We start from the raw sequence: 19,291 nt of genomic DNA on the forward strand, positions 1-19,291 counted from the left end.
CCATGGTTGAGTGGGAGTTGTTGGCATTGATATATTTATTGAGTGTTTGCAGATGTTGGAGGTTTGTCTTAGATCCTGTTGCTACAGAAGCATCTTTGACATTTGCATGGTGCACTTGTTATCTTCATGGTATATGAAGATGGTTAGATCTTGAGGACTCATGGAGTTCTTGGTTATCTTCATGGTATGTGGAGATGGTTCTTCCTGGTATGTGGAGATGGTTTTCTTCATGGTGTGTGGAGATGGTTGCATCTTGAGGACTCACAGGGTTCTTGGAAAAGGTGTGGTTTATATATTTATTTGGCATGTTATCCTTGGTATGAGGATGGTTTCATTATTATGTCATGGTATACTCTTGATACGTGTTTAGAGTTGTGACATGCTATGGTGTGTTCATATGGAGCATGTTATCTCTTTAGTTGATATGGTAAGATCATGTTGTCATGTTTATGTTCCTAAGGCCATGGTTGAAACTTTGACATTGATCTTGGTTTAGTTTCTTGGTATTGAGTACTCTAATCATAAGCTGGATACTTCATGATATTGCTATGTTGCATTTGGAGTTGGCATGGATTGATTGGTTACAGGTGCTCATGGATACTTAGAGACGGTGATGATGCTGATTTATCTTGGATTAGAGAAGTATTTGTTGGGATGGTTGATGGTTTCAGTAGGAAGTCCAAGGGGCAGTCACCTAATATGGACTTGAGAGGAGATTGTTCTTAGATGAGTCTTAGTTGGAGACTTGGGTATTTGGATGAGCATTCTCAATCCCCACTCTTGGTCTACTCGGTGGTTTGCTACTTGAGAGGTATAGCCCACTGTTTCTCTTAGTTGCATTATATTTATGCTTATCTTTCATGGATATGGATCTTGAGCTATGGTACATGAGTTAGTTCTAGAGGGTTCTTTTGAGAGATGGTTTAGCATTAGTTATCTCCATGTGCATATGTTGTTATGCTGGTTGAGTTTAGGAGATGGTTTTATATTTAGGCATATTCCTTGGATTAGGAATGGTTATTCCTTGGTTTAGGAATGGTTTATGAGTTTGATCTTCTTGTGAGAGGCTTACATCCATTATTAGCTATATGGTATGGTTTGGGTGTTGTTAAGGCTTCTTGTTGGGGTTTTATGGAGGAGATCATAATTGCACAGTTTACATCTAGAGGTGTGTGTAGAAGGACATGATACAGGTTATGATTTGGTTATGATTTGCATGGTTTCTTTGGTCTTGGTTATCTTCCTGGATGTTCAGTTTTTTCTTACATTGGATTTTAGATTGGTTGGAGATTGTGATCACTGGTTTTTGCTCATGTTTGTCATGTGAGAGATGACATGGTTATTCCTTTATCTCTTTCCTCTGTTGGTTGTGGAGAATTTGGGAGACTGTTGGAGACTTGTTATGATAGTTGTTCTTGCAAGATATTGGTTTATGTATTGTAGATGTCCTTGAGACTATATGGATTCACTTCTTTGAGATGTTGTGAGTGGATTGGTTTGACATTATCTTTTGCAGTGGGAGCTTCTTGGTATATATGTGGCAGGTATTGCTCTTGAGGCTTATGATTGCATGTTATAGATTGGATATGTTGGTGATATGAGATTCACTTGTTATACCTTTGAGGTATGGATAGTTGGATGGGTTTGGCACTTTGCGGTGGGTGCTATTTCAGCTATGGATATTTTGACAACTACGGATATATGTGATTACCTTTGGATCAGGTTATTTGTGCTTGGAATTTCAATTGGTACAGGAATTTATGATCTTCTAATGCGACAGGTTGGGTGGCTTTCTCTTTGGATGACTTCTATGTATTTCCAGTGGCAGTGGCATAATAGGAGGTGAGATCATTCATGTTTGAGATGCTGGATACTTTGATTTTGTTGCGAGTGCCAGGATGGAGCACTTGGTGTATTTTGATCCATGATGGTGGATGTGCTGGTAGGGATTGTTCCCTTATTCATTTATGTGGCTACCGATTGACCTTATGCAATGTATACAACAAGTGGGAGATTATTGAGATAATGGGTGTTGCACACATTCCATAATATTGTTATTTTATAATTTTATTTTATTATGTAATATTGTGCCTAGATGGACATGCAACATGTAAAGATTCGTATGGAATATTCTTAATGAGTTGTATTGTAACATTGTGATAATATTTCATGTAATTATTTAATATTGGGGAAAAGAATTAAATGCCCAATATTAAATGTGGGGTCAGTGGGTTAGGTAGCACATGGTTTTAGCACATGGTTTATGTAATACCACTTAGTGGTTTTGTGGGACTTGCTACTTTATAAGCAGCCACAAGGGTAGTTGTTGTAGTGAGAGAGAGTAAGAGTGAGAAAGGTAAGAGTCAAGCGGGACAAGGCTTGACAGGTTAGCCAAGGGAGCATTTGTGAAGGTTGGAAGCATGGCATGGGATGTGTGGATTCATGCTTGTTCACATAGTTTGCTCGATTTTGGCTATGGCCATGAAGGCTTCCATGGTTGTATGGCAATGGTATTTTTGCTAAATAATACATGGTGATGGATGCTTTTGGAGGCTAGGTTTTTCCCTCAATGAGGGTTTCCCAGGGTATATCTTGTGTCACAGTTTTGTGGGTATTTTGTCTATTCTCTTGCATGTGGATTTTAATTTCGTGTTTATTTCAAATTTATTATGGGTTATGTGGAAACGGTTATATTTTTTGTTGCTGAGTTTCCTTACATAAACCAAGTAACTGTGTGTTTACTGAGCATCATTATTTTTAGTGAATTTTATGTTATGTGTTGACATCTAAGGGATCTAGGATTTTTTTTTTTAGTAACTAATTCACCTCTTATCTCTTAGTTACCCCTCTTATATTTCCAACAATCAGTATCATAGCTTCTTGGTGCTTGCAGAGAAGCTTTCAAGGACCTAAGATAAAGATCAGGATGTCTTACAGAAGGGAGATCCCTAAGATGAATAGATATAACTTCAATACATGGAAAGAACTCATGAGGCTACACTTGGAAACTATTAGAGATTCAGGTCTAAATTATCTTGACACCAAATATGTGACACATGTTGGAACTATGACTATTGAGGAAATTGTAGAAAAGAAGAGTCATAATATTATAATGATTGATATTGTTTCATCTCTCAGCTATGTAGAATTTGATGAGGTCAAAGATTGTGAAACTACTTATGAGATATAGATCAAGCTAAAAGGCATCTATGAAGGAGATGATAATGTGAGAAGAGCTAAAGTTGAAAGTCTTAGAGCACAATTTAATCAAATGAAGATGAGAGAAGATAATAATATTGCAAAATATAGTAACAGAATCACATCTAGTGTTCTTGAAATCAAAGCTTTGGGAGAAAATAATGAAGATGAGACTGTTGGGACTAAAAGTCGCATGGTCAATTTTGAGAACCATTGAAAAAATCAAGCCCTTAAATGCTTTTAAATGAGATTGTACTTGGTTTTCAGTCTGACGCCTAAGAGGTGTTTAATGTTTCTAACACCTTTCATTTAGTGTGTCTATGTGTTCTATGAAGTTAAACTAGCGTTTCAAACCATTCTACGAAGTCCCATTTTGAGCTAGTGTGAAAATTTGTAATTCTACCCAAGTGTAAAATAGCGATCAGAGGCCCAAGTTGCATCTAAATATTTTTTACCCAGGAATGTGTCATGACTAGCCACTTTGGGAGTGTTTAGTATGGAAAACAAAGAACCTATTTTTTAATTTTCAAGTCATTTTGAATCCGTTTGACTAGGTTTTGAATCCCTCAAAGTTGGTCAGTTATTGTTTTCATGCTTTTGCAATTAATTCTAAATTTTGGGTAGCCCTGTTTGACCTATAATAACTTATGACCAGTTGATTCAAATGCTAAAATTCCTTTTGTGTTGCATTATAGACGTCAGAGACTTGTCACATTTCAAGTTTCAACTCTTGATGAATCTGTTTGATTAGTTTTCAAATACGATTCCAAATGGAATTTTTAAAGTTTTATTGGTGTCAGTATTTGCAGATTGATTGGAACCCCTGTTCGTAATGTTATAACTTCTAGTCCCTGATTAGTGAGATCGAATGGTTTCTTTCTCTATGTTCTTACTAAAAATACTACAAGTGTGCTAGTTTTCAAATCTTGATGAATCAATTTACACACTTTTCCAGGGTCATTCCATTTGTAAAAATTGTTATCTTGTCATTGTTTCTTGTCCTGCAAATCCAAGTAGCTTACTTTGCACGCTTGCCAAATGTGTCATGTGATTCCTCATGAGCTAAAATTGTAGAATCATACTCACCTCATGAAAATCTACCAGTGTCCCAATTTTTAGAACCTCAAGTGCCTATTTGCCCAGTTTTCCAAGCCAATTTTGAACCCAGTTTATTGCTTTCTGATGTGTTTATCTTGCAGGTAATTTTGAGAAGGAAAATTTGATGGTGAATATATTTTGACTCCAAATTCATCATGAGATGAGATTCAACAGGGTAGAAGTGTGTGGAACAAAGAATCAGTGTGCCAAGTTTTAGGACCTGATCAGAGGTTTGAGTCAATTTTCAAAGGCAATCAACAGACTTCCTAACATGAAATTGACAGTTTGCATAAAAAGGTGAAAGTGACTTTCAAAAAGTTGAATCAATGATGTAAATTGATTTCAGTCGCTGCTGGGTGATTAGTGGATCAGTTTAAAGTTCAACTATTCAGAAACAAAAAAAAAATTAGCTGGACCCGCTTCGAGGCCCGACTATTTTCATCAGTTGCTTAGATATCTGACAAATGTGAATGCCAATGGCACTCTAAGCAGCACAAGCATATGTGTGAGGTTGGCCATTTTGAGAAATCAAGTCTTTGTTTTTAGTTTCATGCCCAAGCAAAATTTGAGGTCAAACCCCATGCATAAAAAAGAAACTCACGCCTTTTTGAAAGGGAAGCTCACACATAACCGGGCTAGACCACGACTATTGCAGGGAATGCCAAAGGAAAAGAATAGCTTATAATAAGAGATGAAGTCGACCAGTCAAAGAATAGGGGAGCACGAGTTGTACTTGCAGAATAAGAAGCAGCTTATAAAGGAGCTCTGCCCAGGCAGGGGCAATATATGAAGAATGAAGTCAATGCCATGAAACAAGCACTCCACACGCAACATATAAAAGGGTTATGAAAAAACATTTATTGTAGAGAAGGAGAAGTCTGTGTGAGTAACCTACATAAGTACTCCAAGTCGTTTGTGAAGAAATCGAAGCCACAACATAAAGTAAAGAACAAAAGTCGTAGCAAATGAAGAAAGATCAAAGCAAATGGCATGAGGAAAGGCAGAAAGCACACATTGGAGACTAAAATCCCAGTCAAAGTTAAAAATTTGACCATGTAGAAGGCACAACACTCACACAGGTATCAAAGGAACCCACCAATAAAGATAGCAAAAGGATCAGAGCAAAGGAATAGAGCCTCACAGGGCAGGAAAGCTTGTTGTGAAGGCTATAGCAGACAACGACTAGTGGATGGATGGTATACGATTGCCCCCTGCTTGTTCGGCATCCCCTTCTTTTAATCTTTTAACCCCTGCAACTCAGCAACTCATGCCATGAAACAAGCCTCCCACCATGTTAAAAAGAGGAGAAGTTGTGTTAGTAAGTGAAGATAGAGGTCTGCGCATTAAAGGGGAGCTCCACAGCCAGCCATTTAATTATATTGATTAAGACGCAGCATTAAGAAATCGGCTAGAGAAGTCCATGCATGAAAAGTAGTAGTGTTGGGCTTAGCTAAGGGTCCATGAAAAATATTCTAGCATCCACGTGTCCATGCTAAATATAGAAGAAGAGAAATTGAAGAAAGCAGGCAGGGGTTTTCAATTTTTAAAATCCCACATTCACAAAAGTAGAGGGTATTACATTTTTTAAATAGAATCCCATGCAAAAATTTAAATGCCTAGAAAGAAGGGGCCTTTTGAAGGTCGAAAGTCACATGGTGGACCCATGCACGCACATATAGGAGGGATGGTCAATGAGGTAAAATTTTAAAGAATGTTGCTGATACGATGACATGACGCCGACACACAAGATTGTGCCACGTGGCACATCTTGTGGTCGGCGCATTCCCGCAAAATCAAGATGCACGGACGTTAAATAATGTAAGAATGTGGGAAGCTACCAAGTGGCAGTGGGTCTCGCGAACGTGTTGAGGTGGCACGGGTGAGCAGTTCAGACACGATGCACAGGATCGTGACATTTGTCACGATCTGACGACATCTGCATTCCTACAAAATAAAGATGCGCGTTACTTAAAAAATGCAAGAAAGCAGGATTTCACCATGTGTCACTAGGTCCTAGCCTGCAATGATGTGGCAAATGTGCAAAGTGCAGGCGAATCAAAATGTGCCATGTGGCATGGGTCAACAGAGGTTTGACCTCAGAATTGAAGGGTTGGATAAAAATAAAACACTTTTAAAATTTCAGTTTAAAATTGTTTTCAAAACTGTGGCATTCAAAATTTTATTTAAATCAAAAGGGGGTTAACTCTAAAGTTTTAACTTTAGATAAATTTAAAATTATCAAATTTTAAATTTAAAAGTTGCAGATCTGAACTTTTATAGCCAGCGAAGTATTTTCAATTTGGCTTTGGAGGGGTTTCCTAAAGGAAAACATAGGCATATTATATATCGTCGGAATTGGGAAAATTTGAATTTCTTGATTTTGAGGTTAATTTTTGCATAGGAAGCAGTTTGTTCAAGTTACATGAGGTTTTCTCCCAGGTTTCTAGCTTGCAACCAATTTTAGGTTTCAGAGTTTAGTCTTGATTTTTGGCAAGGTAATGACCTGAATATGCATAAAAGATAGTGAAATGTAGTTGGGGTCGAATGGAACTAATTTCAAATCAGTTAAAGTTTGATTCCTTCAGCATTTGATGAAGATATCAAATATTTTGGTGATTTAAAGAATTTCATCATTGAACTAGAATATTTGCAAATCAGTTGTAGATAATGATGAAACAAAAAATCAGATCAAATGGTGGAGAGATGAAAGATGTTTTTCAATGGCAGAAGATTGAGTTTCAAGTGGACATGTGTCATGTTGTGATCAAATTCGAGAATTCAACTTCTTGTTATATCTTTCTTTCTTTCTGTCATTGTAGGGGTTCTAGTTTTTGGTTCCAATTTTTTGTAACTAAGAGACCATTCATGGTTCCAATCTTGAGTTCTCTCATATCTTTGATACCATTCTTCAGCAAATTTCTCATGTAATGAACAATAAGAAATAAGAATACAGGTAGTTTGATCTATTAGGTAGCTTTGCATTTAAATTTCATGCATCTTATTGCAATTTGGTTCAAGTAAATGAATGATAAGGCAACAGCAAGTCAATCTTCATTCTGATATCTTGTCTCCCATTCATGCTATATGTGATCTTTTGTGTTTTGTAAACAAAGAATATGAAACTCAGTTGCAACCTATTGGTTGTATATGTTGATTTATTTTGCTTATGACTCAAAGAGTTATGTAAATGCTTGATTCATCATCATAGGATTGCATATTTCTTGAAGGGATAAGTTGAGTATGAGGTTTAGAAGGATGTAGATGTCTAATTCACAAAGTGGATAGATAGATCAGGAAGTCCTGCTGTATGGCATATGTTAGTGACTTTCAGGGATGTGTATTAGGGTTTTGTGTGAAATGCCAAATAGATAAGGCATTGATCATTTTGAAGGATCATAAGGTTGTGTTGTTCATATCATGTTTTGCTAAGATCAACATCAATAATCAAACATTTTTCCCCTTTTCATGTTGAAGAGCTATAAAATTTGAACCCTCACTTAGCTTTTGAGATCCATAGATCTGCATTTAGCTACTATAGATTGATGTTATTTCATGAGTTATCAGGAGAAATAAGGGTTTTATCTGCTTCATATTAGATTCAGTGTATGCTTTGAGAACTGGTACCATATAAAGAATCTATAGGTCTACTTGCCTAGGTTTTGCAGAGCCTAAAGAAGAAGAAAGGTCATGCCTTATAGTTGGTCTAATGTCTAAATGGGCATGTTGAAAATGGGAGTTAGCTGCCCTTAGATATGTTTTGTTCTCATCAGGGTAATTGGAAACGGGTAACGTTTTCAAACACCAACAAAATGGTGACTCTTCTGGGGAGTTGCATTCAGAAAGAACCAAAATCTCTGTCATGAAATAGATTGGATACAACAAATATGTAGCAAGATGTGTTCCTTTTCCTTTCTGAAGTATCATGTTCCCCAGTTAAGCTTTATTCATTATCAGCAGTATGTTGAAACTAGATGAAAATTGTGTTCTATGATTGTCATAGGTCTATCTTCAATCAGTCCAGTTTGCAAAGACTGTTGAGAAAGTTTCAGAGTCAAGAATTCATTTATAAAGTTTAAATTCTTTTCAGGATGTCAGTGATCTGCAGGTTTCCCCTCCATTGAAGGTCTGGTTCAGATTTGTCAAGTGACAAATTATGTTTTATTTCTCACCAAGTGTGAGTGGCGACTCTCAAATCTCTGTACCAGTTTTTTCCTAGTTGATTTCATTGCAAATTTTTGAAGGACTTTCAATTGTATGGGAAAATCTAAAACTATTGATGTCTCTTGGAAAGGAAGTTTTAAATTCTTGATAAGTTTTTAAAGTGCTGTTTAAAATCTATTGTTATAAGAATTTGAAGTGTAAAAGGTGAATCACAATAGTGATTATTATTTTCCTCTTGTAAAGAGGTGGTGACTCTACAAAGTTTGATCAGTGGTGTAAAGGATTTTTAGTCTTGCACTTGTACCAAATCAACAGATCGAAGTTCAGCATCAGCACTTGAGGTATTTTGATTTTCATGCTTCTTTTCATGAAGGTCAAGTGTTTTAAAAGGGTTGCCTCTATTCAATGGTTTTTAGCACTAGGATAAAGAGGTAGAAATTTCATTCTCAAAATGGATTCAGATTGTAGATCTAATAATACTCTATCAAGCTATGAAGAGGTACATGAAAAGTTATTTATGTTGTATGGAAAGCTTCATAGTCAAGTCATTTCTTCTATCCGAAGGAATGTGGGAAGTATATATGACTTAGATGCAATTCAAATTTACATGCAATTCAAGTTGGAAATCTTAGAGCTTCCCATTTTAGCAAGACCCAGTGAATTATCATGGGCTTTTGTGTTTTTATTAGTCTTCATGCCTGATTTAGTACATTAGACAGCGAGAGCAAGATTTGAAAAGATCAAATAATTTGAGAGAGTATTTAGAGAATGTGAAGGCTATTTAGAAAAGAATGGTTACTGTATTGTTGAAATTGAAAATGTTGATAGTCATAGTGAAAGTGATGAGTCCTATGACAATATGTTTGAGAATGAAAAGAGTTATAACAGTAGTCTTGAAATATCTTCCTGCAATGAAGTTGAATGTAGTGATGCAGCTAATGTCCAAATGTGGTGTAGGGAAGAGGATATGTATTGTGAAAGTAATACAAATTGTTTAGATTGTATGACTAATGGTGTCACTATTATAAGTTCTTCAGATTATCTGGGAAATAATTGCAGTCAAGATGAAGAAGTTTGTGAAAGAGATCTGTTGAATACAAATGAGGTCTTAGCCTTGTTGCAACGTGAGTTTGAAAGGTATATGTCAATGTGTGATTCAACTTCGCCTTTATTAGTGCATGCATCTCGTAAGGATGTTGTAAGGTATGATGTATACCCCTATGTTTGTTCTCCTACATATCAACATTGTTATTCTTTTGAAGACTTTCAACATAAGCATGAAGATTTGTTTGAAGAAATGAAGACCAGTAGAGATGTATTTACTACTTTCATGAGTGATGTTAAATCAGATCTATGTTATAGAGATGATAACGAGAGGTTGTTGATATCTTTTAATTCTAATTTAACACTTAATGAAGAGATTCCTATGATTGATGTTACTAATGATGATGAGAAATTAGTTGGTTTTTTATCTAATCCAGATGAAGTATATGACAGTAATCTATAGTTACTTGAGATGAGATTTGATGATTCATGCAGTAAAGTGAATACCAACAATGGTACACATGAATCTATAGTTAAATGTTCTCTACAAGTTGGTGAGTCTTATGCTAATGAGTTTTATGCATTCACAAGTATCTCTAGCAATTTCTTTGATAAGAATATTGATGCCAGTAGAGTTCCTACTGATGAGAATTTTAATGAAGATTCTTTTCATATGTCTGATGAACCTTTGTTTGAAGACTATGGTGATAATTTTTTAGTAAGTTTCAGATCTAATTCGGTATGTGATGACATGATACATGAAGTTGATTCAGATCCATTGTATTTTTTGAAGCCGGAGGCACGAGGTGAGTTGCAAGCCTTTAATACATGCAACTTGGTGAATGATGTAGAATATGAAGTCTTTGTGTTTCCGATCAGCATGCATGAATCATCATTGGATTTTGATTCTTAGTTCAGTTTGTGTAGTCATGAGCATGTTGATGTCATGAGCATGTTGATGCTTTTTCTTATAGTGAGCATGAAGATGAAATGGTCTTTGAATTTTATATGCCCTATGAGAATGAAGGAAGTTGTTTTGTTTTGCCAAGTTATTTGTTTCATTATGCTGATTTGATTGATGACACAAATGGTAATGATATTTTTAGTTTACCTCAGGAGAATGTAAATGAAAATAAGGTTTATGAAAAAGGTAAGGAGTTTTGTAAACTTTTCGGTGGCCCGGGGTCATCGTGTGTACATAATTAGAGTAATTTCCCTGCTTTCAATAAAATTGTTCAAGAGAGAAAGTTTTGTTGTCAGATGTGTGGTCTACTTCTCCCAGAGATCTAAAATCTTGTCATGCCCACAAGGGACATGCATCCCCAGACAGAGCCACTATTGGGACTAAAAATTGCTTGGTCAATTTTGAGAACCATTGAAAAAATCAAGCCCTTAAATGCTTTTAAATGAGATCGTACTTGGTTGTCAGTCTGAGGCCTAAGAGGTGTTTAATGTTTCTAACACCTTTCATTTAGTGCATCTATGTGTTCTATGAAGTTAAACTGACATTTCAAACCATTCTGTGAAGTCCCATTTTGAGCTATTGTCAAAATTTGCAATTCTGCCAGTGTCAAATAGCGATCAGAGGCCCAGTTTGCATCTGAATATTTTTCACCCAGGAATGTGTCATGACTAGCCACTTTGGGAGTGTTTATTATCCATAACAAAGAACCTATTTTTCAATTTTAAAGTCATTTTGGATCCGTTTGACTAGGTTTTGAATCCCTCAAAGTTGGTCAGTTATTGTTTTCATGCTTTTGCAATTAATTCTAAATTTTGGGTAGCCCTGTTTGACCTATAATAACTTTTGACCAGTTGATCCGAATGCTAAAACTCCTTTTGTGTTGCATTATAGACGTCAGAGACTTGTCACGTTTCAAGTTTCAGCTCTTGACGAATCCATTTGATTAGTTTTCAAATGCGATTCCAAATGGAATTTCTAGAGTTTTATTGGTGTCAATATTTGCAAATTGATTGGAACCCCTGCTCGTGATGTTATAACTCCTAGTCCGTGATTGGTGAGATTGAATCGTTTGTTTCTCTGTGTTCTATACTAAAAATACTACAAGTGTGCTAGTTTTCAAATATTGACGAATCAATTTGCACACTTTTCCAGGGTCATTCCATTTGTAAAAATTGTTATCTTGTCATTGTTTCATGTCCTATAAATCCAAGTAGCTTACTTTTCATGCTTTCCAAATGTGTCATGTGATTCCTCATGAGCTAAAGTTGTAGAATCATACTCACCTCATGACAATCTACCAGTGTCCCAATTTTTAGAACCTCAAGTGCCTATTTGCCCAGTTTTCCAAGCCAATTTCGAACCCAGTTTATTGCTTTTTGATGTGTTTATCTTGTAGGTAATTCTAAGAAGGAAAATTTGACGGCAAATATCTTTTGACTCCAAATTCATCATGAGATGAGATTCAACGGGGTAGAAGTATGTGGAACAAAGAATCAGTGTGCCAAGTTTCAGGACCTGATCAGAGGTTTGAGTCAATTTTCAAAGGCAGTCAACAGACTTCCTAACATGAAATTGACAATTTGCATAAAAAGGTGAAAGTGAGTTTCAAAAAGTTGAATCAATGATGTAAATCGATTTCAGTCGCTGCTGGGTGATTAGTGGATCAGTTTAAAGTTCAGCTATTCAGAAACAAAAAAAAATTAGCTGGACCCACTCCGGGGCCCGACTATTTTCATCAATTGCTAAGAGATCTGACAGATGTGAATGCTAATGGCACTCTAAGCAGCATGAGCATATGTGTGAGGTTGGCCATTTTGAGAGATCAAGTCTTTGTTTTCAGTTTCATGCCCGAGCAAAATTTGAGGTCAAACCCCATGCATAAAAAAGAAACTCACGCATTTTTGAAAGGGAAGCTCACACATAATGCGGCCAGACCACGACTATTGCAGGGGATGCCAAAGGAAAAGAATAACTTATAATAAGAGAAGAAGCCAACCAATCAAAGAACAGGGGAGCATGAGTTGTGCTTGTAGAATAAGAAGTAGCTTATAAAGGAGCTCTGCTCACGCAGGGGCAATATATGAAGAATGAAGTCAACGCCATGAAACAAGCACTCCACACGCAACATATAAAAGCGTTATGAAAAAACATTTATTGTAGAGAAGGAGAAGTCCATGTGAGTAACCTACATAAGTACTCCAAGTCATTTTTGAAGCAATTGAAGCCACAACATAAAGTAAAGAACAAAAGCCATATAAAATGAAGAAAGATCAAAGCAAATGGCATGAGGAAAGGAAGAAAGCACATGTTGGAGACTAAAATCCTAGTTAAAGTTAAAAAGCCGACCATGTAAAAGGCACAGCACTCACGCAGGTATCAAAGGAAGCCACCAATGAAGATAGCAAAAGGATCAGAGCAGAGGAACAAAGCCTCACAGGGTAGGAAAGCTCATTGTGAAGGCTATAGCAGACAACGACTAGTAGATGGATGGGATACGATTTCCCCCTGCTTGTTCGGCATCCCCTTATTTTAATCCTTTAACCCCTGCAGCTCACAAACTCACGCCATGAAACAAGCCTCCCGCCGTGTTAAAAAGAGGAGAAGCCATGCTAGTAAGTGAAGACAGAGGTCTACGCATTAAAGGGGAGCCTCCATAAAGAACACGCATTCAGATTTGCTAAGGACACCATTAAAGCATGAAGACAAAGAATAAAGGAAACCGCAGGTTCAAAAAACAAAATGCCAAAGGTCAGATGCACACCAGTGAGAATTTGATTGAGCTTGTTGAATTGCAAAGTCCACATGGAGGAGGAAGACCACTATCTCATCAATTCACAGTGAGAAAAGTATAAGCCACAACCAATTAAGGTGGAGTGCCAGACCACAAGGGAGGCAACATTTTCAGCAAGGAGACTCCATGGTTTGAAAAGAGAAGCAGGTGCCATATTTGCAAAAAAATCTCCATGCTTTGTTAAAGAATGACCACGCAAAGACCAACCCACGAAAATCAATAAGGAGCAATTTCACAACAGCATCCAAGCTTGAAATTGCAAGCTAGCAGACGCTCCAGCTCTGGGAAAAGTTGTAGAAATGCAACTGTGTATAACATACGTGAAAGAAGGAGCTCCACAGCTAGCCGTTTAATTATTTTGATTAAGAAGCAGCATTCAGAAATTGGCCAGAGAAGTCCATGCATGAAAAGCAGCAGTGTTGGGCATAGCTAAGGGTCCATGAAAAAGATTCTAGCATCCATGTGTCCACGCTAAATATAGAAGAAGAGCAACTGAAGAAAGCAGGCAGGGGTTTTCAATTTTTAAAATCCCACATTCACAAAAGTAGAGGGTATTACATTTTTTAAATAGAATCCCATGCAAAAGATTAAATGCCTAGAAAAAAGGGGCCTTTGGAAGGCCGAAAGTCACATGGTGGACCCATGCACGGACATATAGGAGGGATGGTCAATGAGGTAAAATTTTAAAGAATGTTGCTGATGTGACGACGTGGCACCGACACACAAGATTGTGCCATGTGGTACATCCTGTGGTCAGCGCATTCTCGCAAAATCAAGATTCGTGAATGTTAAATAATGTGAGAGTGCAGGAAGCTGCCATGTGGTAGTGGGCCCCGTGAATGTGATGAGGTGGCATGGGTGAGCAATTTAGACATGATGCACAGGATCGTGACACGTGTCACGATCTGACGACATTCGCATTCTCGCAAAAAAAAGATGCACGTTACTTAAAAAATGCAGGAAAGCGGAATTTCACCACATGTCACTGGGTCCTAGCCCGCGATGATGTGGCAAATGTGCAAAGGGCAAGCGAATAAAAATGTGCCTCATGGCATAGGTCAACAAAGGTTTGACCTCGAAATTGAAGGGTTGGATAAAAATAAAATAATTTTAAATTTTCATTTTAAAATTGTTTTCAAAACTATGGCATTTAGAATTTTATTTAAATGAAAAGGGGGTTAACTCTAAAGTTTTAACTTTAGATAAATTTAAAATTTTCAAATTTTAAATTTAAAAGTTGCAGATCTGAACTTTTATATCTAGAAAAGTATTTTCAAATTGGCTTTGGAGGGGTTTCCTAAAGGCAAACATAGGCATATTATATATCGTCGGAATCAAAAAAATCTGAATTTTTCAATTCTGAGGTTAGTTTCTGCACAAGAAGCAGTCTGTTCAAGTTACACAAGGTTTTCACCCAAGTTTCCAGCTTGCAACTAATTTTAGGTATCAGAGTTTAGTCTTGTTTTTTGGCAAGGTAATGACCTGAATATGCATAAAAGATAGTAAAATGCAATTGGGGTCGAATGGAACTAATTTCAAATCAGTTAAAGTTTGATTCCTTCAGCATTCGATGAAGATATCAGATATTTTGGTGATTCAAAGAATTTCATCATTGAACTAGGATATTTGCAAATCAGTTGCAAATAATGATGAAACAAAAAATCAGATCAAATGGTGGAGAGATGAAAGATGTTTTTCAATGGCAGAAGATTGAGTTTCAAGTGGACATGTGTCATGTTGTGATCAAATCTGAGAATTCAACTTCTTGTTATATCTTTCTTTCTTTCTATCATTGTAGGGGTTCCAGTTTTTTGTTCCAGTTTTTTGTAACTAAGAGACCATTCATGGTTCCAATCTTGAGTTCTCTCAGATCTGTGATACCATTCTTTAGCAAATTTCTCATGTAATGAACAACAAGAATAAGAATACAGGTAGTCTGATCTATTAGGTAGCTTTGCATTTAAATTCCATGCATCTTATTGTAATTTGGTTCAAGGAAATGAATGATAAGGCAACAACAAGTCAATCTTCATTCTGATATCTTGTCTCCCATTCATGTTGTATGTGATCTTTTGTGTTTTGTAAACAAAGAATATGAAACTTAGTTGCAACCTATTGGTTGTATATGTTGATTTATTTTTCTTATGACTCAAAGAGTTATGTAAATGCTTGATTCATCATCATAGGATTGCAGATTTCATGAAGGGATAAGTTGAGTATGAGGTTCAGAAGGATGCAGATGTCTAATTCACAAAGTGGATAGATAGATCAGGAAGTCCTGATGTATGGCATATGTTAGTAACTTTCAGGTATGTGTGTTAGGGTTTTGTGTGAAATACCCAATAGATAAGGTATTGATCATTTTGAAGGATCATAAGGTTGTGTTGTTCATATCATGTTTTGCTGAGATCAACATCAATAATCAAACATTTTTCCCCTTTTCATGTTGAAGAGCTATAAAAGTTGAACCCTCACTTAGCTTTTGAGATCCATAGATCTACATTTAGCTACTGTAGATTGATGTTATTTCATGAGTTATCAGGAGAAATAAAGGTCTTATCTGCTTCATATTAGATTTAGTGCATGCTTTGACAATTGGTACCATATAAAAAATCTATAGGTCTACCCACCTAGGTTTTGTAGAGCATGAAGAAGAAGAAGAGTCATGCCTTATAGTTGGCCTAGTATCTGAATGAGCATGTTGAAAATGGGAGTTAGCTGCCCCTAGATATGTTTTTTTCTCATCAGGGTAATTGGAAAAGGGTAACGTTTTCAAACACCAACAGAGACAATGATAAGTAAGTTTCTTAGAGCACTTCTTCCTGTATTTGCAATCAAAGTATAAGCAATTCAAGAAATTAGATGCAATCCAAAGAATGACATAACATTAGATGTAGTAGTTGAAACATTGACATCATTTGAGCAAGATAGCTATGATAATTATGTTCCTAGTTCTAACAATCTTGAGTTTCCACTTGAAGCCAAGCTATCACTCAAGAAGAAGTCCAAAAGATCAAAAGCCAAACAATCTAAAAGTTAAAAAGAAGATAGTTCTGATAGTGATCTTGAAACTATTGAGGCATTACTTGCAAAAAGTTATCCCAAAGGCAAGGGAAAGTATAAAGGAAAATTTCCTTTGATCTTCTTTTCTTTTGAAGAGGTTGGGCACATTTCTGCAAGGTGTCCAAATAGAGAAGACAAAGATTAAAAGTTGCATAGTAAGTACAAAGGCAAGAAGGATTTCAAGAACTTCAAGGAATAAAAAGACAAAGGTAAGAAATCTCTCTTTATGGCTAAAGATTCAAATAGTAGTGAACATCTGGAACACTATGATGGTGGAAGTGTGAGATTTGGAAACAATGAACCATGTTGCATAAAGGGAAAAGGTTGCATCTCACTAACTGATGACATGAAGAAATAGAAGTTTTATTAGCCCTTTTTATGAACATTTGTTTATAACATGTTGAACTTTATCATCCTTTATTATAAATGTTTTTAACTCTTTGATGTATAAATTATGGACATAGGGTATAAAATGATAGTCGAAATTATATTTAAAAAGGGATTCATTTTGTGGTAAAAATGTTTCTTCATGAATGTATGATATGGGTAGATCTTCCTGCAACCAAAGAGATTGCAAAAATTGTTAGTTGAATAATTAATGCCTTTTCTTTATAAACTAATAAATGAAAATAAATGTTTGCAAGAAGTCTTGTGTGTATTAAATGTTGATTGTAGTATACAAGATGAGCGGGAGTTAAACAAACTATGAAGGACTAGCGCTAAATCATTGATGACATTAAGGAGAAGTGTTATGACACCGTTGCAACTAGAAGACTTGGTGGCAAAGTCAGAAGGGACCTATTTTAATGAATAACCAAGCGAGACCTGATAAAGTAGCCAAGCAAGGAAGTAAGCATAAAAGAAATTAGTTAAACATGCAAAGCACGATACCTAGATTCCTAGAAAGCTGTTTGAAGACAAATAAATGAGCAAATCTAGCATTCGCTATGATCTCTATATTTGTGGGGAATTTAAGCAAGAATTGATGTCTTTCCAATTGCATGTTTGCAGTCTTAAAGTTGTAACCGACTTTCCTTCATGAGGAAGTCATAGTTTTAGGAGTTTTTTGTTCTTCTCTATAAATAAGACCTCGTATGTATCTATGAGGTTAAGTAGTAGTGAATAGACAAAGTTGATAGACATCTTACTATTTTTCCTGAGTTATTGTAATACTATATATTTGATGAATACATGCCTTTGTTGAGTTTCTACACTTTTATCTGAGTTGTCTTTCCTTCATTCTTCCATGGGGGCCCACGCGAAAGGTGGAGTTTTAGTTTAGTAAGTAGAAGTTAGACTCAATTTTCTAAGTTAAAGTTAGAACTGTTGTTCCTGCAGCCACTGGAAACAGAACCAGTCACTGTTCCTGCAGCAATAGGTGCATAGATGTATAGCTAAATAATTAGAATTTCCTTCTGAGTATTTAAATAGTCATCTTTCCTTTGGATAAACTAGATTTCCTTAACAACAATTGCATTCAAAGTAGTAGTGACTTTTAGTGAAAACTAGAGCATATACTTTGCAGACATCATCTCAAGTTCACGCTCCCAAATTGACATTTAATGAAAATCAGCATAGTACTTTGGTGGTAAGGGATGTCCAATCCTACAACTAAAACGGTGTTATATTGATTAGACATATTTTTGGTGTCGTTGCTAGGGATGGTGTCAATCTAGTATTTACTATTGAGTCATTTAGTTTCATTTTCAGCATTTTTGCATGCATAGAAGAAGAGATCACCTTGGAAGATTTCTTCCCAACTTCAATTAGGAAGATCCTTCTTATCCTAATTCTAAAGAAAGAGAAGAGAGAGAAGAAGAACTATTTGAGAATGTATTTGTAGAAGTACCAAAACAAGTACAATCACCAACCACATCTGAAGAATCTTTTCATTTGAATAATCTTTTTGCTGAGCCAGAATATCAAGATAATCCATAAGCTCTAGTCATTTATCAACCACCACTAGGACATCTACAAATGGCAACAGCTCAACCTACCTTTCCCTTTCCAATTCCTCCTCAGTAGGGTAAACAAAATTTGAAAAATATACCCTCAGTTGCCCTACCTAAATTCTATGGCCTTATTACTGAAGATCCAGAAACTTTTCTCTTTGAGTTCAACATCCTTTGTCGAAGTTATGACTACACAATTGATTCCCATAAGCTGAAATCGTTTCCATCAACTCTTAAAGAAGCCGCTTTGAGATGGTTCATGAGTTTAGGTGCCAATGCTATGACGGATTGGCCAACTATGAGTAATCTGTTCCTTAGCAAATATAAGGAATATTGCAGAGGCCATGATTTGAAAGGATATGACATTTTTAAAATGACACAAAAGGAGGATGAGACTTTGGAGGACTATGTTGCCCGGTTCATGTTTAACCTACAGCACAACACACAACATCAGTTGAATGAGGAGTCTCAAAAGCACCTCTTTCTAAAAGGAGTACATGATAGAAGTATGAAAGCTTTAGACTTAATGGCTAGAGGTGACATTACACAGAAGACATGGGCTAAAATCCAGAATATTTGTTTAAATGATTCCAGAGCAACAACAAAAGAAGGATGGGGTCTGAGGGATTTACTCCAAAAGACTCCTAGGATAGCAGTATCTAAGACAAAATTATCAAACCTCTTGTCAGATTTCAAAAAAGACATCATTAATGATGTTGCTACACAATTGGATACCATGCAAACATGAAGGAAGAAGGAAGATGTTGATAGTATGTTGGCAGAATATTTCCCCCATTGCAAAGAAAAGAAACGCAATTGTCAATATAAGCCTATTGCTAGCGTGGAATCATAGCATGTGCCTACTGAGTTCAAGGCAATTGATGAAGATGGGGAAGTCTTTTATGTTTCTCAACGAAGGCTATGGGCTCCAAGATTAGGTATTCCTCAAGACCCACTCCATAATTACGGTAATAATAGTCAATGGCAACAATAGCATGGTAATTATAATCATTGGCAACA

This window comes from Cupressus sempervirens, chromosome 4, assembly GCF_028749045.1.
Source record: "Cupressus sempervirens isolate cs-2001-9-10 chromosome 4, ASM2874904v1, whole genome shotgun sequence".
NCBI classification, from domain to species: Eukaryota; Viridiplantae; Streptophyta; class Pinopsida; order Cupressales; family Cupressaceae; genus Cupressus; species Cupressus sempervirens.